At 43.4% G+C, this 16,783-nt stretch overlaps 1 long non-coding RNA gene across 1 annotated transcript; it reads left to right on the top strand.

Annotated features, from left to right (window-relative positions):
- Nucleotides 1-8,053: 8,053 nt before the first annotated feature.
- LOC102546868 (uncharacterized) lies at nucleotides 8,054-10,799 on the top strand. Its single transcript, XR_349908.4, has 3 exons — nucleotides 8,054-8,374; nucleotides 8,547-8,661; nucleotides 10,458-10,799. It is a non-coding gene; the product is annotated as an uncharacterized LOC102546868 (long non-coding RNA).
- Nucleotides 10,800-16,783: the final 5,984 nt, after the last annotated feature.

Raw genomic sequence — 16,783 nt, forward strand, 5'->3', positions numbered from 1 at the left:
TAGTTAACTTTTCTTATATAGCCCAGAACTGCCTGACCAGGGAATGGTGTTGCCCACAGTGGACTGGGTCTAAGAAGACATGACAAAAGACCAACATGATAAAGACAACTACTCAGTTGAGATCTTTTTCAGGTAATGGTAGGTTGCCAAATTCACCATTAATTCTCACTAGGACACTTGCTGTGTGTGTGTGTGTGTGTGTGTGTGTGTGTGTGTGTGTTAAATCCCCTCCCCTCCAGACACTTGAGTCTTTATCACCTCTTGAACTCTCCTTAGACTTTGCAGACAGACCCATGCCCTAAGTATACTAGTCTTGGATCACACAAAGCTCTGTAAAGCTCTGCTCACTTTTCATTCAACTAATGGTAATATCTTCAAGGCATTATAAACTAATGCTGACCCACACAGCCCTGCAAAGGGGGAAAGAGCTTTAGACATAGAGTGATAGTGCTTGGTCAGTGTTAGGTCTTCTCCACCTGACTTGTCATTAGTGAATACTGATAAACGGTCCCATGACCCCTAGCTGTATGTTTCCCATAGCCTCCTGAGTAAACACGGGAGCATTAACACCTACTTCAAGAAAAAGCCTTGCTGATGACTGACTTTATTTCCACATATGCCTAGCTCCAGCACACAGAAATCGCACCTGAAGTGCCAGGTGCTTCCCCGAAGCATTTCCCAGGGGCATTGTAAACTCCTACTCAGATCCTTCGGCCTCCTTTCCCAAGGGTCTGACACCCACTGAATAGTAGTGAACTCAAACAGCTTCTCCATCTGTCTCAGTTAGCTGTTTGTTGCTATGATAGATTGTGAGCAAAAACAACTTGTGGAGGAAAGGGTTTGACTTACAAGACCCTATTACAGTTCATCACTGTGGGAAGTCAGGACAGGAACTCAGGCAGGGCTGGAACCTAGAGGCAGGAACTGAAGCAGAGGCTTTGGAAGAATGATGCATACTTGCTTGCTTTTCATGGCTTGCCCAGCCAGATGTCTTAAACAACTCAGGACCACCTGTCCAGGGATATGCGGTGCACAGTAGGCTGGGCCCTGTTGTGTTGACAATCAAGAAAATGTCTTCAGACTTGCCTAAAGGCAATCTGATGGAGGTGGTTTCCCAACTGAGGTTCCTCTTACCAGATAACTGTAACTTGTGCCAAGTTGAAAAACAAACAAAACAAGACGAACAAATGAACAAACAAACCAACAAAAACAAAAAGAAACCCTAACTAGGACACCATCTCTCAGAATCCAAGAAGGAATCAAGGACCTTCCAATGCTTTAAGAGAGAGAGAGAGAGAGGCCAGATGTGTGCTGCAGAGAACCCATGGTATTTCAAAAGCATAACGAGTTCTTTCTGACACTAACGTAGGTCCTATTGGCACTGAAGGACCAAAGAAGGGTTGAAGACAGACGTAGGAAGCTAGCATCCTTACACATGCTGGTAGAAGTCCAGCAGCTCAGTCTCTGACAGACCAAGGGTGGTACTACAGACCATGTCTCCTCCTACTTCCAACGTTCATTTTGTGAAATACAGCTATGTGGTGACTAGCACTTATAACCGACCTGACTTGTAGCTTATGAGATTTGGATCCAGACCAGCCATAAACCCATGGCTCTTTCCCCAGGCCCCAGCAGCCAGTTGTTTAAAATTTTTTATTCTGACCCCTTTGATGGAAGGGAACGAGACCAGGAGGTAGGTTTCTTCTTTTCCCCAGATCTCCCTGCACCAGCCAAAACAATTGCTGTCACCTTAAAAGCCTAGCTTGAACACTCGGGAGAAGTGTTGCCAAGGACATACAGATTTCCTGGATCATTTTCAATTACTGAGGGGAAGGTGCCAGTTGTTAAAGAAAACTGAAAAATACCCACAAAGGCTGGGAGATCTTTTCATTCCCTGCTCTTTAGGTAATTTGTTCTGATTACAACTATTTCAAAAGACAAGATTACACACCAGGGAAGCGCGGAGATGAAGAAAGGGAAAACTGTCTCCTGCTGAGGCTGCATCAAGCTCAGCTCTGTGTTTGGCAGCAAAGGCCAAATTCTCTTTCCACACTAATGAAACCTTGTTAGCTGTGAACACTGGAGCCGGACTGCGCTAGCGAGAAGAGATGCTGGGCAGAGGGGAGAGGAGGGGGGAAAGAGGAGAGGAGGGGGAAAGAGGGGAGAGGAGGGGGAAAGAGGAGAGGGGTGGGGGCAGAGGGGAGAGGAGGGGGGAAAGAGGAGAGGGGGTGGGGGCAGAGGGGAGAGGGGAGAGGGGTGGGAGAATAAAGGAGAGGGGTAGAGGGGAGAGGGGAGAGTGGCATTTGGAGATTGTTGTTATTTTTAATCTTTCTTCTTAAAGAACAGTAACTCAAACATTTACTAAAAATAAAACTTTTACCATTACATGAGATGAAGAAAAAACGAAGTTGAAACTCAACCTCGCATGAACCAAGATTGCAAAGTGGTAGACTTAAATATTTGTGTTTTCAAACTTTCTCTACCCCATCTCGTATTCATGTTGCCAGTTTTCTTTAAATGTCTCCAAGTCACTCCTCCTACTGAGGTGGTATTTTCATGGTAGGCTAAGGGTGGGCATTTTGTTTATAACGGGTACCTGGTTCTTACAAATCCTGTAAGACGTAGCAGACAAACGACCTACCAGCGGCCAAGGGCAAAACAGCCTGTCTGTGCGTTGAACAGATCTGGGCTCCATAATGACCAGTACCAACAAGAGACAAGCATCCTTGGTCAGAAATGTACGCAGTAACATGATTGGCCCCGCCCCGGTATCCTTGCCTTGGCATAATAACCACAGCATGGAAAACATCTGGAGCAAGCCACTCTTCTTGGATCTCTGTTAAAGACGGAGGCAGGAAGCCCAGCTCACACCCGAGCTAGGTGACCATTTCTATCAGTGATTACAAGAGACTTAAAGCAAGAAGAACTCCTATGCAAAATTAAGTAATTTCACACCCGGAAGCCCAGGATCCAGCTGACCCACCGCCAAAAAGAAAGTTCTAGAGCTAGAAAGGTTTAAAAAAAAAAAAAAAGGCATGGTCACAGAACAAACAGCTTTTCCCTCTGGGGAAACATGCATAGATATGCGGCAAATTGTCTGTGAAGCCTCTAAAATTCTACATAGCTCTACACTCACTGAGCACGTAAATAGGTCTTACATGGGAATTGTGTAGGCAGCTCAGGAAGCATACCAGCGTCTACAAGCGTGCCATTGTTCATTTGATTCTTGCCCCTTGTGTTTTCTGTCCAATTATCTAACTGCGATTCGGTTGAGGAGTGGCACTCATGTGCAAGTGTCTGCTTGCTTGCTTATATAAAAAGGCAGAACGGGCCCAACCTTATCATTTTAAAGTTAAAAAAAAAAAAGTAATTGGAGAAGTTTTTCAGAATCGCCAGTACCAGGACTCTGTATTTTACAAGGGAGGCATCCAAGTGAAACTAAGGTGTCTTTCATCCTGGCCTTGCTACAGCCAAAGCTGGATCCCAGGAGGGAGCATTGACCCCAGCTGCAAGCTGTCGCGGGTGGGGATGGGAGTGCGACAGAAAGATTCACAGATGAAGAAACAGCGTCACCTAGTGGCAATTTATCACAGCGTCACCTAGTGGCAGTGAATCAGTCTCCAAGCCATCTTGGGATACAAAAACCCTCTCTTTCCTGTGCCCTAATTTTCTAAGACAACTAATATTTCAGAATGTTTTTCTCTTCCCTGGCTTTGCAAAGCTCAAGGATCTTCAAGTGGGATGCCACCCAAAAACCCCGTTGCCTAACGCAGTTCCCAGCCTCTGATGCCACTTTCCAGGGTCAACTCCGAAACTGTCTACCTCAAGGACAACTCCAATTCAGATATTGACTTCTGTATGCATCTGGCTTCAAGTGTCCAGCAAAATAACTCTTTTAGCTGTGATTTCAGGCCTTTTATCAGAGAGTGGTCAATTCAAGGCTATTTGTTGTGTGTGCAGCATCTAGATTCTGCTTTTGCTCAGATGCTTGACCCTGAGAGAGATTTTTTTTTTTCTCATTCCTCTTCCCTAGTCAGGTCTGACTTTGAAGCTAGTCCAGGCACTTCCCAGGATGGTGCCATGAGCAAACCTGCAGCTGTGACTTGGTCAAGTTCATTATTAACACAACTTTCTTGTTCTCAGGTGTTTACCACTCTCGCTATGTTTGAGAGGCCAGACTTGTTCACACATCAGGACCCTAACTTTGGTGATAGAAAAACAAAGCAAAATACGGAACAAAGAATGATCTTATTTGTTAAAGGCTCTGATATTATTGGTAAGCACAAAGAAAATGGGAAGTAGTATCTTGCTGAAGCTAGACAAAGATTGTCCAAAGAGGAGACACTTGATTTAACTTTCGAAGGTTGAGAGCCCCTTAGTTTTTTGGGGGGAGGGGAGTGAGGGGGGGTTATTGCTGTTATTGTTTTTAAGTATGTGCAGTATCCCCAGTCAGTTGGGGAACAGGAAGCCCAGAGTCAAGAGAATTCACTAAGAGTATTGTGTAGAACATCCACAATCTTCTGTCATCTTCTCAAAGTTCACCTGTACACACAAATGATCACCACAGTGGGCTTGTTGACTCTTGACCATCCCTCATGGAAGGTTGTTCAAGGATGGTCACAGGACCATCGCCCAAGTATCCAGCAACTCCTCCCAATTAGGCTCTAATTGCACAGGACATCAAGGAAGAGCTAGACGTTCATAGACTGGGAAGGGCTCCCATCTATAGCCAAGGGGGCTGTTACCATTCATGTTGGGTACAGATATCCCAGTGTGGGAGTTTGAAGGCTGTACACGATCTTGTCCACAAACTCCACTGTTCTGTCAGTAAGCCTAACAAATTCACAGATTACCCCAGAGTCGATTTGTGGTGGATTCATACCTCCCTGTGTCCTTTGGACCTTTGTGGGAAGGGTAGACATTGTTTATATCTCCCAAAGAGAAGAAATTTGAGAAGCACTGAGAAAGGAACAAGAGGCCAGGAAGAAGCCAGAAGGGAAATGAGACAGAAAAGCAATTTAAAACCACAGTAGGAAGATGCTGAGATGGTGTTCGGAAGAACTTGGCCTTAGTGTACAATTAGATTCCACCAAATTATGCACCACAGCAAAAAGACTCCAAGCAGGACTGCAGAAAACACAACACTTTACTCACCCTCACCCTTTAGAGCTACTTCTACCTCAAAATGGTCCCTTCATTTAATAGCCAGAAAAACAGGAGCCCCGAAGAAATTGTCAGGGTTGAGATGAGGACTTTGGGTACATCAGGTCCATTTATTTTTTTCTAATTAAGAATAGTTAGGTAAAACAGGAAATATTTTTAGAAGAGTTAAGTAATTTCAAGCCAGGAACTTCCTATTGTCACTCAGTTTTGTCCTTGTTTATCTGCTGAAAATACACTTGCATATTCACATTGTCCGCTGTAAAGTTCTGACTCTGTTGGCTTTGCAAAAGCCAACATTAGTGTCAAAGATAGTCAGTGGGCAACATTCAAATATAACTGTAAGAGGAGCTCAGTACAACTACAGTTATATTCGACAGGGTCGTCATGAAGCTCCTTATTTTGTATGCTAACTGAAGAATTAATTTAAATTTGTTTAATAAGACCACCATGACTAATCCTAACGGTGGTCTAGAAACCATTATTTCTTTGTAAATCAACACTGTCTTTCTGCAGTGCTCATACAATTAGAATATTTGCTCTCTAAAATCTTGACAAAAAGGACAGCTCTATCACTCCTGCTATGTCAAGTCTCACAAAGCTCTACCCTGAGTCCCGTGACTGCCAATACCTAATGCAAAACGTGTGTCTGGGCTGACATTTTTCTTTAAATGAAAACCAGACATTTCTCACAATGCTAAAAGCTAAAGTCCTGGGATACCACACATTGGCTGATGCTCTTACTGCAGTATTTTATGTTGAGGTGAGCATTCCAATCATCGGATGAACACGCGGTGGGTCAGGGAACAGGACGGGCTGTCATGACTCTGAAGCTGCCAGACCACAAACTATAATAAGACTTGTACAGGTTCTCCTGTGCCTAGCTGGAGACAGCTGGCACACTAGAATGTCTCATTTCTAAATTCTCCTAGAAGTGCGGCAGCATGGACTAGCCACTGGGAGGTGAAAATGCCCTGAGGTCTGATTGACATCTCCAACTTCCTGCTTTCCAGCAGCCAGCTCCCCTGGCTTGCTGCCCTTCTTGGAATTGTCTCCAGACACGGTGCAGCTTATGGAACCCTGGAGTATATAGACATCTCTGCAGTCCTTGTTGGATTACCGCTTTCTGTCGTAAATGGAGCCAGTGACCATAGACTTCAGAACGTTCTGTCTTCAGGCTTGGCTATTTGAAAGTGTCTGCTCTATAGTTTTAACTGCTTGACCTATGAAAATTTAAAGCTCTACACATCCAAAGCAGGACATGGGACTCAGTGGACAGAAAAAAAAATCTGAGTCTATTGAAAGTAGAGGCTCTGGGTTCCTTTATTATTAGAAGGCAGGGACATCAGACTTCCAATGTAGCTGTAACAAGCTAAATGCCACAACCAAAAAGAACTGCTCATTCGCTAACATGCCTTGACCAAGGAGAATTGCACAGTCACCAGAGCTATATATTTAGAGAGGACTCCATGGGGAACAAGGTCATTGAACAACTATAGAATATCAGCCATAATGGAACACATAATGAGCCAGACACAGTCCTGTGATTATGGTACACTCCCATTGAACTTAAGGGTAACATGTAATTAAAAGAGCCAATCTGCCTTGGGTTTAAAGCAATAAGAGCCTCAAAGAAGTGGCGCTCAGACAGGGACTGAACGTTAAAAGGGGGAGTAGGCAACTAAGGCACTTGACACACAGAAATGAAGAGATAAATTCTAGAAAAAAATTGGAGGCCTTTGATCGATCTGGGCAGAAATGCCAAATTAGAATACATAGGGTTCCCCCCACATTACTCTCTCAATTATGTTTCTTTAACTCCAGTATAACAAGAATATTCCTCAAGAGCAACCTGGGGCGGAGGTGGGCAGAGAGAGAGAGAATGAGAGAGAAAGAGAGAGGGGGAAGGGAGGAAAGGAGGTAGAGAGGAGAGAGAAAGAGAGAGAGAATTGTAATATCTCTAGTTACAATACTAGTTATAATCATACGAAGGATAGTTCCTGGTCCTCATGGGAACAACGGCATAGTGCCTCATTTTCTGAGACTTCTGTTGGACACACATCAGAGCCAAGTATCTTTGAGAGAGAATGCATGGGTCATAAACCTTAACATATTTATTATCTAGATTTCTGATAAAGTGTTAACCATCCCTTGCCACAGCTAAGAGAATCCCCACAAACACGTTCATGGGCTCTGTGGAAGGTATGATGACTTTTCAAGTTTAAAGGTCATACAGTAGACAGGTACAACTTAAGAGGTGAAGAGCTCACTACTTCATAGGTACACATTAGCTCAAGGCCAGCCATTCTCAACCTTCCTAATGCTATGACCCTTTCCTAATGTCACAGTTCCTCACGTTGTGGTGACCCCAACCATAAATTTATTTTTGTGGCTACTTCATAACTGTAAGCTTGTTTTTGTTGCAAATCATAATGTAAACATCTATGTTTTCTGATGGTCTTAGGCCACCCTTGAGAAAGGGTTGTTTGACCCCCAGGGGCTTCTCAACCCACAGATTGAAGACCACTGCTCTTGGAGGTGGAGTCTGATAAAGACTGTGTGGAGGCATATTGTTGTGTTTCTATTTCAAGGTTTTGTGCATTGACAGAGAATCTATTTTCCCTACCACCCTCACCCTGAACCTGCCTACCACCAGCCATAGAACCTGTTGTTGAAGCTGAGACTAGCCAGGCTGAAGTACAGCATTTGTATTTCTAGAATGCTAGTAAGCCCTGGGTAGCATGGATTCAAGGCTCCTTTCCAGCTAGAATCAAATAGATACAAAATTCCGCCCTACTTCTTTGACCTAGAGCACTCAGCCACTTGAGTCTAATAATAGCTGAGATTCAAAACAGGAGCCACCACAGCAGTGTAGGAGTAACACAGTCACAGGCATGGTCATAACTGACAAACTCATGTCCAGGACTGAATTTCAGAACTCCTCTTCCAGACAAACAAGAATCTGTAGACCTTCAGACACCCGTCAGGAGTACTTTGATGCTGGCCACCAGTCATGGAGTTGAGAAGGAATAGGACCGAAAATGAGGATCAAGCAGTTTATGTGAGACAGCCACTATAACAGGCAAGATAGAAACATAAGCTATAAACATCCGAGGGAAGAAGTTATATATATCAGAGATGGTGGATGAATTATGGAAGACAAAGCAGGCCAAGAACCTCAAGTGTTGCTGATACAGATCTGTGGCCTTCACAAGTGAGCAGATAAGTGGTTGGGGGCAGAGCAGCCATGACCTGCTAATTGTACTTAACTTTCTTGGTACAGTGAAGAACAAACTCTGTAGTTTCAGCATGAATGTGAAAACTATGTGCAGATAGAGTTCCGAACTATGAGGTGTAACATTTAAGGTCTTTTTTCTACTTGCCAGGGACTGTATCTCACTGAACAGTTTCTGAAACCCAATCTTCATGAGCTCTAACACAGAGATTCAGCTTCCCAAGAGAGCTCAGAAGATGGTCCCAGAGCATCTGGGGTCTTCTATGGTAAGCTTCTTGGAGATATGTAACTTACTGAGTTGTCATAGTCTTTGTATCTGCTGCCAATGTTCAAGATTCTATTGATGAGAGAACTACATACAACCCATGGTAAAGGCTTTGCAATAGAAGGCAGAAAACCTAAGTCTGCCCCTGATCAGATCCTCCAATTTTCAGGCCATGGTGCCTTCCAGAATTAATATCCTTTAGTTATTCATAAGTCAAGCTATGCATTATAATGAAATATGCTGGCAAAAGAAAGGCCCATGAGGGCTTGTATAATCCCCTTAAAATAAATTATTAATGAAATCTTTGGCTTGCAGACTTTGTGTGCAAGAACTGGCCTGGTGCCCACAATGTGATCTTCCGTTCCCATTTACGAATCAAGGCTATTATAATCAATAAAGCCTTGTTAAACATTACTGAGAGAGTGAGGAGCTGAGCTGAGTTAATAACCCACTACACATGTTATTACTGTCCCTTGATCCAAGTGTCCCTTTCTTCATCTGTGTTCCGTGCTACATTGCAATATATCGTGGTGCTAAGTGTATTCCAATTCATTTACCTTTAAAATGAGGTGCTCTTTTCAATTCGGAATTTATAAGCATCATTTCAGACTGATTTCCCAGACTACCTTTTGTTTTCTTACTAGAATAATAATTGATGGATTAGCCAAAACTGATTATTTGTAAAACTGTACACCTTAGATAAAACCAAGAAATATTAACTAAATAATTCATTGGCTTATTACAAAAGGAAGGTGTTGAACAACAGCAACATCGGTTTTGGAATTGAAGTTTTAAAAAGTCACTTTCGCCTGTTAGATGTTCTGTGTGCAACCACAAATAGCTGAGGGTTAACTGGGACCAGGCTTCCCAGCAGACCCTCATTCAGAATTCCGTCCCGATGTGCGATCCATTGAATAAGGTGAGGATTCAGCCTTCGGCCTTCAGTACCCTCATCAATAAATTTCCGAGAGAACGGCAACAGCCTCAAGCCAACGTAGATACCTTACTTATGCTAGGCCTTGGCCTAACTTCAAGTTTATCAATTCTTACCTCATGAAATGTTTTCCTATAGCTGCATTTATCCATATGGAAATTTAAAAACCTAACCATACTCTCTCGTAGCAGTGAATCTTTATTCCAGAACCGTAGAACTTGGCCTAGTAGCTTTCTTGTATGCACTCATATCTTTATTCCATGAAGAGCCTGTCGTAGGGTGGGAGTATGAATCCTCAGGGTGGGAGTGTGAACCCTCAGGGTGAGAGTGTGAATCCTGAGACACAGAGAGAACACAGGGTGGGAGTGTGAACCCTCAGGGTGAGAGTGAGGGTGAGGATTTACCCTCAGGGTGAATCCTGAGACACAGAGAGAACTCTTGTGTGCTAACAGAAGAGGAGCATCTCTTACTAACAGGATTCATAGACTGCTCAACTGAGTCCCTCCCAGTACAGTCCCAGCTAGGGAACAGGGACATGCTACATCCTGTAGACTGAACTCTCACCTTAGAGGGGACCATTAAAAATGACTTCCCTTCTTCAAGCTGAAGAGTGCATTTTTGATTTTTTTTTGTTCGTTTGTTCATTCATTCGTTTGCTTGTTTCCTATAGTTCTATATGCTAACCCAAATATCCCATTCTGAAGTCAGAATAGAAGCCTTCTTTATAGCATATGTTGTATGCTTGGGAAGATAATAGCAATGTTCCTAAATTCTTCATGTCTCTCCCCAAGTACCATTTCAACAATGGATCATCCTGGTCCTTCCTGTCTTCTAAACTATGAAAAGAAATGTTTGTATTGCAGGTTCTAGAAACAGAAACCGTTGTCAGAAACCTGAAGAAGGTGCTAAAAGGATCCGAGGATTGGAGGATGCTGCTGCTGGTGCCACCCCAGATGCCCTGCAGAACTGATGGGCACTTCGGCGTATCACCCACTCACATCCAACTTTTAACTCACCCTAATGCAGAGGACAGTTTCCCCTTATATTAACCACTCATTTAAAGCTGTCCTCATGACATTGTGTCTCTGTGTGTGCATGTCATGGGGTGTAGGGTATGTTTGTATGTCTAGAGGCCAAAGATGACATCAGATTTGTTAACTCTGAGAATTGTGAGGAGAAAGATAAAACCCACAATCATTTATTTATGTATTGATTGACCGATTGATTGATTGCAAGCTTTATTTAATACTGACCGGGACAATGGACCAGACCCAGCATTCCCAAAGAATGGTGCTGAATTAGGTTAGCCAGGCTAACCTAAAGGCAAAACTCAGGTTTCACACTTTCTGCCTTTGTCCAATCAAGGCAAGGTACACCCTGAGGTACTTCCTTGGCTATGTGCCTCCCACCTACAGTGATGAAGCACAGCCTGTGTGGGGCAACCAACCTCGCTTACTGAAGTGAAAACACGTGGCTTGTTGGCTTGTTCTGTTATATGAACCGCCCCCAGCATTCCAGGAAGTTATCTGTCCCTGGGCAAGTGGGGCTTACAGGCTAGAGGCATTAGTTGTTTATAGTTCTCTTAAGCACAGTAATTTAAACAGAAAGCACAACTTTCGCCCTCACAATGTCTTTCTCAATCGCTTGACATCTTATTCTTCGGAAAGCACAGGGTCTCAGTACAGAACCGGAGCTCACTGAATGAGCTGCACAGTCTGGCCAGCCGACCTCAGAGGTCCTCCCAGCCCCGCCCCCACACCCTGGGATTTCTAGCACATACTACCACTCCAGCTGCTAAAGCATGGATTCTGAAGAGTGAACTTAGATCTTCATCCTTGCTCTGAAACTTTCTACTAGCTATTCATGTGATTTCCCCAGCCACAACACTTCCCTGCTTTTAAACACAAGTGCAGAATTTAACACATAATTATGAATAGATGGATTAGGAGGGAGAAACAGACTATCGTGCATTCATTTCAACCCCACAAGTCTTCTCTAGGTACAGTAAAGAAATTCAAAGGTCCGACTATGAGTTCACAGATATATGGAGTTATTTCACAAGAGAAAAATAGAAAAAGTCATATAGTTAGCAGAAGGAAGTTAGGCCCTAAAGGTAGAAAAGCAAAGCTGACAATAACTTTTGGAGCCTGGGGCTACTTTCCTATCTGATGGAAAATAGGTTAATTAAATGCTACAGTTTGGGGCATTTGTGTGGAAACAAGGGGTACTTGCATGTCCCAGATGGTAACACGAACTGCGTGGTGGGTGTGTGGGTCACTGTTTTTCATGTGTGAGGCTGTCTCTATGCACAAGTCTAACCTGAGACATTTGATACCTGGGGATCTTTGCTGGATTTCCAAATTAAAAATCAGGTTTGAAAGCCAGGCTTGTCAGGAACCAACTGTCCCTCTGTAACATCAGGGACACACGGCCGCCAAAGTGTGGCTGCGATTGCCGGTATTTTTAGACAATTGTTCTTTATGTTGCATAAACGTTGTTTAAATAATTCATGCCTGCATAATCAAGATCCCACACAGCAACTACAGTAGGTTTTATCATACAGACCAAGGAGGCTTAAAATATTACCGTGTTCAGAGCTCTCGGTATCCCCCAACAAGTTTCCACAGCCTTAAAATTGCAGAACAAAGTTCTTTAAAAATCAACAGAGAAGAATGGCACACAGGTTTAAAATAACAGGAAACAAATATTCCCAAAATGTAGAATAAGACCCCTCCCCCCCTTTTTTTTCTGGATCCACTGCAGAACCAGCTCGTTTCAAAAATGCTGGGCTGAATTTAAATTTATAATGTTAATGTTTTTATTAAATGTTGTGCAATTTAATGAGAACACAAAGTGCAAAGGAGCATCCGAGCTGGCTGCTGTCAGAGCAAATGACTGTATCGTCTACTGTCCTCGAGAGGCATGGCAGCTTTCTCAAATAGGACAGGAGTTCCAGAGATCTGTAGTCCAACCATAATGACTTTCTATTGTCTCCTGACACCTCACTGTCTTTTTTTTTTACAAGGGCATTTTGTATAAGAAATCGTTAAGGCTTGACACTCTCTTGCTGTAATAATAGAATGACCTGCTTGGTGAGTTGAAACGCAGGCAGGAATTGTGAGGGCAAGAGAGAGGCTGCTTTTCCCAGGTGCTTCATAATGATATCAACTGAGACATCAATCTCCCCGACCAAAATGGAGAACAGTTATCTCTTCCTTTGGGGCATGAAGGTATCAACTTCTACACCATTAATTATTAAATACCTTGGCCTTAAGAATGAAAGGAAATTAAAATGTATACTTTCAGCATATATTTTTTATTTTCATTGATTTTTTTTATATAGTTGCCCCAAATGTAGGTGGAAAAATAAAATTATCCTGTAAATGGAAAAATAAAACCCAGGGAATTTAATGAATGTTAAGAGGAACAGGCACACTAAAAAGCAAACATATTCAATAAAAAGGATACAAGCATTGACACTTAAAAAAATGGTTTCTCAGGGTCAGTAATGTGAGAAAGGCAAATTAAGCCCTTGTACCTTGTGTTTTTCTTTTCCTATGGGAAGTTTTGTTTGTTGTCCAAAGGACTTGGGAACTCAAGACCAAACGGCTCTAGAGGAGGCTTTGTCTGGGTGGAACCCTGAAGGAATGGTGCTGGAGGAGGCTTTGGCAGGGGTTTGTATTACAGAACACAAAAGCATACGATGGGAGTTGGAAAATATTTGGAAAACGCAAATACAACAGCATGTGTTAATTCTTGGCTGATTGGTGGCTCAGCCGGCTTTCACTGGGAGGTGGTTACAACAGGGACCCTGAAGTCTGCTCTAGTTCCAGATGTTTCATTTGAATGCCTCTGTTATACGAAACAGGGGCCATTGTGGCCTGAGCTGTTGGCATATTTATCACATCAAACAAGAGAATTTCACCTGTAATTAAGAAGAATCAGACAAATATACCAGGTTTATGAATTCAGCTCCCAATATGATTGCTCCTTTCCAAGATCGAGACACCAAAATGAACAAAGCACAAACAGCATAAACCAGATAAATACCCCAAGACACAGAGCCGCACCCCGGGCACTGCACAAACTGTGATAGTGACTAAGATTCGGGCTGGTGGTTTGGACGGTTGTGAAGCTCTGGAGTCAGAACCCCAGGCCTCATACATACTTCTAAATCAATCTATGCCCTGTGTCGGAGAAAATGAAGGCGGCAGTGTCTTGGCGAAGGCAGCACAGCATGGCAGGATGTCTGCCTGCCCACAGGCATGGGGTTCCCCGGATTTCTGCAGAACCCACAGGACAACCAATAACTTTGATCGAGCTTATAAAAAGAAACTGTTTGAATATACCCTAGGTGTAAGAAAAAAATCTTGAATGTTCCTTAAAGTGATGTTTGAAAAAAAGAATGTTTTAAGGGAACGCTTTGAGTGGGTGGAACGAGTTCAATTGCAAACTGTTCTTCGTCCTCTGTTCTTTCTGGATCTTTATTTCTCCGAGGAATCTTTATTTCTCCTGAGCTCACGTGCTGGGGTCACAGCACCCACCTCCACTTTGCTTTTCCATGTTGCTTCGGAGCCGTCTCTCATGGATTCAGTTACCCAGTTCCGCTTGCACTAACCACTGGGCAGCTCTCACCTCCATCTGCTCCATTCCCACAGCAGCTGTTCTAAGTCAGGACATTATCCCCTGGATCCCCAGCGTAAGGATTCTAAACCCACAAACCACGGATAACACTGGATGCTTCCGTCACCCGCAATGCATTTTCCACCACTTTCAGAGCCAAGGCTACGTTCTTCATGGAGGACCCCACATCCCTGTAGACCTGGCCTCCATTTGCCGCTCCTGGTCAGGCCCCACTCTGCAAGGCCACCCGCATTCCGCAAGCCACCAGGCTACTGCAACTTATGTGTTTTTATTCCTGCTGCTTCAAAACCATGTAAGCTTTTCACGAATCCTGAAGTCATGTCGTCTCCTCCTTCTTCCGCAATGCATCTTGTCAAGATTTATGTGAATCTAAACATACCTTTATTGGAGAGACATTCGCCAGAGAGTAGTTTGATGGAGGAGTAGCAAACTGACCGCTACAGTGAGGGTGTGAGTAATTCAAAGGGGTTGAGGCAAGGGGGCAGATGAAGAGAAAGGCACCAGATATTTTGAAACCACAGTTCTTGGCCATAATGATTAACAGGAGTGGCGTCAGTCTGACAGACAATGAGCAGACAGTGGCTGGGCCGCTGTCCTTGCAGAAGTACTTTGGATTTAAGGCTGTGTTGGCCACTTGCAAGTCTGTGGTTCTGAAAGATTCCTTTGTGATGTTACTATCAAGTAATTATACCTATGTAGGAACCCTTCCTGTAACCCCCTGACTTTATTTACTTTCCTCTTTCCTTTATCTACATGTGGAGTGCGCACATGCCTATGTGCCTATGGGAGGTGAGGCGTTGATGTCAAGTGTTTTCCTCAGCCAGTCTAACTGTTTTTTTTTCTTTTCTTTTGTTTTTTGTTTTGTTTTGTTTTTGTTTTGTTTTGTTTTGTTTTTTTTGAGTCAGCATCTCTCATTGAACCTGACATGTATAGATTCAGCTGGCCATAAAACTTCAACAATCTCCCTATTTCTGCCTCCCTATAATTCAGAGTGCAGACATATGCAAGTATACCCCAATTCATACATGGGTGCTGGGAATCTGAAAGCGGGTCCTCATGCTTGCCTGGAAAACACTTTACTGAGTCATCTCCCCAGACCCTTGGCGGGGGCCTGTTGTTACTGTTTGGTTTCGCTTGGTTTGGTTTAGTTGTTTATTTTTGTGGTGGTGAAAGAGTGCTGGTGTTGATGCCAGAGACTCCATTTTGATTCTAACAACGTCCATATTTCTTTCAGATTTAGCTCTTATTATTTTTAGAAATTCCTCTTTAGTGTTCCTAAATGGAGTGAAAGCTCACTTCTTCATGCCAACTCAATACATTGCACCATACATATGCTAAGCTATGTTGTTCTACATAGCTAGAGATATCTACCACATGTTAACACATAAAAGAACACACATCCCACATACAAATAAATGAAAGAGGAAAGTAAATACAGTCGGGGGTTACAGGAAGGGTTTCTACATAGGCACAATTGTTTGATAGTAACATCACAAAAGAATCTTTCAGAACCACAGTCTGGCACAGAGGCCACAGCCTTAAACACAAAGTACTTCTGCAAGGACATATGTTAGTTAGCTGTCTTCTCTTTCCATAACTGTAGTCTTTGAGGTAAGAAATTCCTATTCTTCAGTTTTGCATTCCAAAATTTAGCCAGGACTTAGGTGAACTCAAGATGTGTTTTAACTATAAATGAATGAGAGAAAAATGACTTATATTCATCTTTGAGCATAGAAGCTGGGAAAATTCAGAAAAAGAGGTGGGCAGGTAAAAGACCAAGACTTCAATGGACTTACATTAGTGAGACAGGTGGCTAAGGGCAGCCCTGATCCCATGTCCAATTCACATGCATGTACGCATGCACACACGCACCCACAAAGAAAGAGAAAGAGAGAGAGAGAGAGAGAGAGAGAGAGAGAGAGAGAGAGAGAGTCACACATGCACGCACGCTTGTACCCACACCCATTTATCTGACATTTTCTGTAAAGCTGACATGTTGCCAGTACTGCACCAGGCACTGGAACACTGCACATGATAAAGCCTGCTCTCTGTTCTGTAGGAACAGGTGATCCAGAGGGGCTGTTGGCCTGAAAGCATCAACACTGTAGGGGACTACAGGAGCTACAAGGGGAGGGGCGGTAGTCCGGGCAGAGGAGAACCATCGCACGGGGACTGGCTGTTTTGAGCTAACACTGTCTAAGGAGTATCCTGGAAGGAAAGTGGCAAGAAGGTTGAGAGGGCACAGCTGATTGTGGGGGGGATAGTGTTTGTACATCCCCAAGTACAAACCCACAGTTTGTCATAATGGAAATGGAAATTGGTACAAACGTAGGCCCCGGAAAGAAGGCCATGTAAGATCTTAGTTCTCTACCTGTGCAACTAGGGAACATTACAGCTACCATGAAAAGGAGCTATGAACAGCACCCACCTGTCAGGGTGCTGTGAAAAACCTGTGACAAACAATTGGCACACAACGAGAGGTTCTTGAATCCCAAGTTAATTGAAAGCAACATCTTGAGATTGCTACGTGGTAACAGGGCTGCTT

The sequence above is a fragment of the Rattus norvegicus genome, chromosome 1 (assembly GCF_036323735.1).
Source record: "Rattus norvegicus strain BN/NHsdMcwi chromosome 1, GRCr8, whole genome shotgun sequence".
NCBI classification, from domain to species: domain Eukaryota; kingdom Metazoa; phylum Chordata; class Mammalia; order Rodentia; family Muridae; genus Rattus; species Rattus norvegicus.